Source organism: Anomaloglossus baeobatrachus, unplaced genomic scaffold (assembly GCF_048569485.1).
Source record: "Anomaloglossus baeobatrachus isolate aAnoBae1 unplaced genomic scaffold, aAnoBae1.hap1 Scaffold_167, whole genome shotgun sequence".
NCBI lineage: Eukaryota > Metazoa > Chordata > Amphibia > Anura > Aromobatidae > Anomaloglossus > Anomaloglossus baeobatrachus.
In genome coordinates, this window is record NW_027441937.1 from 213414 (window position 1) to 220092 (window position 6679).

Below are 6679 nucleotides of genomic sequence, written 5' to 3' on the forward strand. Positions count from 1 at the left end.
CACCTCACCAGTCATCGTCTGAGCATCAATAATGCGGTGACAAGTCATAGGTGTGGGCCTCTGCAAGCCATTTGGGAGGACACCTGATGCCCTGTGGTCTATATGGGACCCCCACATCAGGGCCAGGGCCAAAGAGTTCATTACCGGACCTAGTCTCTGATGCAGGAAGTGCCTGAGCATGCTCAGTAGCATGAAATACAGTCTCTGAAAAAAGACTATCAGCTTTAGCATGGTGTCTATGCCCAAAACAGGACTTAGACCCGGCACGGAATGCAAGCACCTGTGCAAAGAGGCTTTTCACACTTAGTGTGGGAGCAAGCGCTGTATCCCGAAATGAAAACTTAGCGTCAGGAATGGCACAGTCAGGCTGAGCATACTCACTAGGCGAAACACTGTAATTATGCTGCAGCTGGGGTACATCGGCACACGCATGCGCACTAGCTGCCTCTCCACACTTAGACGTGGAGGGGAAATTTGTCTTGGAGATGCTGTCTATGAAAAGAAGGAAAAGCTAAAGGAAGCCTGACTTTCTATCCCTCCGAATTATGAAATGCAGCAATGAATTCCATGAGTTTGCTATAACATTAGCGTAGCAAAATGTGCATGAGGGTGTGATGTAGAGGTGCTAGAAATAGCTTGTCACCAGTGGGGCACTAATGGAATACAACAGCCAGTTCTATGATGCCACAAAATGGCAGTATTTTGTGCTATCATTATAGCTTATTAAAAACAGAGCACGAGGTTGTCATGCAGAGGTGCTGCACATAGATTTGCAGTAGTGTGAATTGACAAAAGTACAATAGCCACGTTTAGGATACAACTAGGTACAGTGAGTGTTTGCTAGTAAAATTGCTTAGTTTAAAAAAGTTGTAGTGTGCAATGCAGGCAGACGTGCTATGCAAATGTCTTTGCACTAGTGGGACTATAGCAAAGTCCAAAAGCCACGTATAGAATGCCACTAGGTACACTGAGTGTGTGCTAGTATAATGGCTTCGTTATAATTTGTTGGAGTGTGCAACGCAGGCAGATGCGCTCTGCAAATGTCTTGGCACTAGTGGGACTATAGCAAAGTCCAATAGCCACGTATAGGATGCCACTAGGTACACTGTGTGTTTGCTAGTATAATGGATGAGTTTAAAAAAGATAGAGTGTGCAATGCAGGCAGACGTGCTGCAAATAACGTTCCAATACTGTGAATTGACAAAAGTACAATAGCCACGTTTAGGATACAACTAGGTACAGTGAGTGTTTGCTAGTATAATGGCTTCGTTATAATTAGTTGGAGTGTGCAACGCAGGCAGATGCGCTCTGCAAATGTCTTGGCACTAGTGGGACTATAGCAAAGTCCAATAGCCACGTATAGGATGCCACTAGGTACACTGACTGTTTGGTAGTATAATGGCTGAGTTTAAAAAAGTTAGAGTGTGCAATGCAGGCAGACGTGCTGCAAATAACGTTCCAATACTGTGAATTGACAAAAGTACAATAGCCACGTTTAGGATGCCACTAGGTACACTGACTGTTTGCTAGTATAATGGCTGAGTTTAAAAAAGTTAGAGTGTGCAATGCAGGCAGACGTGCTGCAAATAACGTTCCAATACTGTGAATTGACAAAAGTACAATAGCCACGTATAGGATGCCACTAGGTACACTGACTGTTTGCTAGTATAATGGCTGAGTTTAAAAAAGTTAGAGTGTGCAATGCAGGCAGACGTGCTGCAAATAACGTTCCAATACTGTGAATTGACAAAAGTACAATAGCCACGTTTAGGATGCCACTAGGTACACTGACTGTTTGCTAGTATAATGGCTGAGTTTAAAAAAGTTAGAGTGTGCAATGCAGGCAGACGTGCTGCAAATAACGTTCCAATACTGTGAATTGACAAAAGTACAATAGCCACGTTTAGGATGCCACTAGGTACACTGACTGTTTGGTAGTATAATGGCTGAGTTTAAAAAAGTTAGAGTGTGCAATGCAGGCAGACGTGCTGCAAATAACGTTCCAATACTGTGAATTGACAAAAGTACAATAGCCACGTTTAGGATACAACTAGGTACAGTGAGTGTTTGCTAGTATAATGGCTGAGTTTAAAAAAGTTAGAGTGTGCAATGCAGGCAGACGTGCTGCAAATAACGTTCCAATACTGTGAATTGACAAAAGTACAATAGCCACGTTTAGGATGCCACTAGGTACAGTGAGTGTTTGCTAGTATAATGGCTGAGTTTAAAAAAGTTAGAGTGTGCAATGCAGGCAGACGTGCTGCAAATAACGTTCCAATACTGTGAATTGACAAAAGTACAATAGCCACGTTTAGGATGCCACTAGGTACACTGACTGTTTGCTAGTATAATGGCTGAGTTTAAAAAAGTTAGAGTGTGCAATGCAGGCAGACGTGCTGCAAATAACGTTCCAATACTGTGAATTGACAAAAGTACAATAGCCACGTTTAGGATGCCACTAGGTACACTGACTGTTTGGTAGTATAATGGCTGAGTTTAAAAAAGTTAGAGTGTGCAATGCAGGCAGACGTGCTGCAAATAACGTTCCAATACTGTGAATTGACAAAAGTATAATAGCCACGTTTAGGATGCCACTAGGTACACTGACTGTTTGGTAGTATAATGGCTGAGTTTAAAAAAGTTAGAGTGTGCAATGCAGGCAGACGTGCTGCAAATAACGTTCCAATACTGTGAATTGACAAAAGTACAATAGCCACGTTTAGGATACAACTAGGTACAGTGAGTGTTTGCTAGTATAATGGCTGAGTTTAAAAAAGTTAGAGTGTGCAATGCAGGCAGACGTGCTGCAAATAACGTTCCAATACTGTGAATTGACAAAAGTACAATAGCCACGTTTAGGATACAACTAGGTACAGTGAGTGTTTGCTAGTATAATGGCTGAGTTTAAAAAAGTTAGAGTGTGCAATGCAGGCAGACGTGCTGCAAATAACGTTCCAATACTGTGAATTGACAAAAGTACAATAGCCACGTTTAGGATGCCACTAGGTACAGTGAGTGTTTGCTAGTATAATGGCTGAGTTTAAAAAAGTTAGAGTGTGCAATGCAGGCAGACGTGCTGCAAATAACGTTCTAATACTGTGAATTGACAAAAGTACAATAGCCACGTTTAGGATGCCACTAGGTACAGTGAGTGTTTGCTAGTATAATGGCTGAGTTTAAAAAAGTTAGAGTGTGCAATGCAGGCAGACGTGCTGCAAATAACGTTCCAATACTGTGAATTGACAAAAGTACAATAGCCACGTTTAGGATGCCACTAGGTACACTGACTGTTTGCTAGTATAATGGCTGAGTTTAAAAAACTTGGAGTGTGCAATGCAGGCAGATGTGCTCTGCAAATGTCTTGGCACTAGTGGGACTATAGCAAAGTCCAATAGCCACGTATAGGATGCCACTAGGTACACTGAGTGTGTGCTAGTATAATGGCTTCGTTATAATTTGTTGGAGTGTGCAACGCAGGCAGATGCGCTCTGCAAATGTCTTGGCACTAGTGGGACTATAGCAAAGTCCAATAGCCACGTATAGGATGCCACTAGGTACACTGAGTGTTTGCTAGTATAATGGCTTCGTTATAATTAGTTGGAGTGTGCAACGCAGGCAGATGCGCTCTGCAAATGTCTTGGCACTAGTGGGACTATAGCAAAGTCCAATAGCCACGTATAGGATGCCACTAGGTACACTGAGTGTTTGCTAGTATAATGGCTGAGTTTAAAAAACTTGGAGTGTGCAATGCAGGCAGATGTGCTCTGCTAATGTCTTTGCACTAGTGGGACTATAGCAAAGTCCAATAGCCACGTATAGGATGCCACTAGGTACACTGAGTGTGTGGTAGTATAATGGCTTAGTTATAATTCGTTGGAGTGTGCAACGCAGGCAGACGTGCTGCAAATGTCTTGGCACTAGTGGGACTATAGCAAAGTCCAATAGCCACGTATAGGATGCCACTAGGTACACTGAGTGTTTGCTAGTATAATGGCTTCGTTATAATTTGTTGGAGTGTGCAACGCAGGCAGATGCGCTCTGCAAATGTCTTGGCCCTAGTGGGACTATAGCAAAGTCCAATAGCCACGTATAGGATGCCACTAGGTACACTGAGTGTTTGCTAGTATAATGGCTGAGTTTAAAAAACTTGGAGTGTGCAATGCAGGCAGATGTGCTCTGCTAATGTCTTTGCACTAGTGGGACTATAGCAAAGTCCAATAGCCACGTATAGGATGCCACTAGGTACACTGAGTGTTTGCTAGTAAAATTGCTTAGTTTAAAAAACTTGGAGTGTGCAATGCAGGCAGATGTGCTCTGCAAATGTCTTTGCACTAGTGGGACTATAGCAAAGTCCAATAGCCACAGATAGGATGCCACTAGGTACACTGAGTGTTTGCTAGTATAATGGCTTACTTAGAATGAGTTGGAGTGTGCAGAGGACAAGAGGGTACAGTGGCAGGATTGTGGTGCTCTGGGTAGAGGAATGGAAGCCTGCCTTTCTATTCCCTCCTAATGGTGAAATGCAGGGAGGAAATCCCTGACCTGGGCTACACAGACGCTGTTGCTGTTTGCAGGACCTGTCACCTATGGCTCTCTGACCCTGCCGGTACGAGCCCTTAAAAGGACTGCTAGAATGTGCTCTCCCTAAGCTGTCTAACGCTGTGTATGCAGCGCATACAGCTGTATCGGCGATAGGACAAAGGACGGATCTGCGACAGTGATGTCTGACACCAAAGACGCAGAAGGCAGATAATGGCGATCGTGAAGAAAATGTCCGGTTTTATAATGCAGGGACATGTGACATGCAGATCCTATCACACATGCCGTTGCTTCTCTGCCTCAAAGTCCACTTAGGTGTGTGTGTGTCTGTGATTGGCTGACATGCTGGCCAGCCCCACAAGACGCGCGCGCTTAGGGAAGGAAGACAAGAAAAAAAAAAAAAAAAATGGCGATCGCCATTATAGAAACAGCAGTGATCTGAAGGCGCTGTTCACGCACACTATACACTGAAATGTGATAATAGTTTGATTCACAGAGTGACTTACACTATTACAGCAGAAACCAAGCTAAGATTTAGCTGTTTTTTGGCTGCTAGAACCGTTCTCGAACGTTTCTAGAACTATCGAGCTTTTGCAAAAAGCTCGAGTTCTAGTTCGATCTAGAACATGCCCCAAAATCACTCGAGCCTAGAACTGGAGAACCACGAACCACGAACCGCGCTCAACTCTAATCATGACACGTGGGCTATAACACAATGGACCGTGTGACAAAGAAGAAAGGAGAGAAAGAAGAGGAAGAAAATGCAACTACCTGTAACATTACGTGATAGTCACTGGTAAGTATCACTTGACAATTCAAGTGAAAAAGGATTCCTTTATTAAAGGGTTCTCAGTCGCCTCAGGATCATGAAATACTAGGGTAAATGATATGAGAATGGGTAAGAAGCACCACTAAAGGAAATATGAGATGCAGGACATATATCTATAAACCCCTGAACTACATGATAGAAATAAAAAGAAGAAAAAAGAAAAAAAAGAAGAAAGAAGAAGAACACATAGAATGCGGAAAGAGAATGGGTACAACTACCTGAGTTACTGCAGGGAGGCCCCTGGTTGGTATTGTGAGGGTTAGTGGAATTCCTTCACTGAAGGGTTCTCAGTTGCCTCAGGTTCGTGAAAAATGCTATAGACAAATAATGCCCGGAGAAAAGGGGTTCATATACAGCGAATAATGGTAATACAAGGTACATGTGTCACATGTAATAGTATATATATATATATTGTACTAAGCTCTACACCAGAAATAGAAAGTAGTCCCTCTGCCTTCTGTCTAGGTGCCCTGAGTTATGTCCTGTAAACTGTCACAGGGACCCAGACACACATGTGTAGTAGGGGAATATCCCTGCTGAGATGCCAGTGCTAGAGCACTCGTTTGCTGTGGAGTTGAACGCTATGTGAGCAGTTCTTACCTTCAATGAGCAGAAGTCTCTTTTTTCAGATTTCAATATCTCTGTGGGTATCTGGCAGAAATATGGAATACTCTTTACTGCTAAGACCCTGTACACCACTCCCACTAAAGGGGGCTTTACACGCTGCGACATCGCTAATGCGGAGTCGTTGGGGTCACGGAATTTGTGACGCACATCCGGCCGCATTAGCGATGTTGCTGCGTGTGACACCGATGAGCGATTTTGCATCGCTGCAAAAACGTGCAAAATCGCTCATCGGTGACATGGGTCTCCATTCTCGATTATCGTTACTGCAGCAGTAACGATGTAGTTCGTCGCTCCTGCGGCAGCACACATCGCTCCGTGTGGCACCGCAGAAACGAGGAACCTCTCCTTACCTGCCTCCCAGCCGCTATGAGGAAGGAAGGAGGTGGGCGGGATGTTCCGGCCACTCATCTCCGCCCCTCCGCTGCTATTGGGCGGTCGCTCAGTGACGTCGCTGTGACGCCGCACGGACCGCCCCCTTAGAAAGGAGGCGGTTCGCCGGTCACAGCGACGTCGCCGGGCAGGTAAGTATGTGTGACGGGTCTGGTCGGTGTTGTGCAGCATGGGCAGCGATTTGCCCGTGTCGCGCAACAGATGGGGGCGGGTATCCACACTAGCGATATCGGGACCGATATCGCAGTGTGTAAAGTAGCCTTTAGTCACATGACCAAGACTGTATCTGTGTCC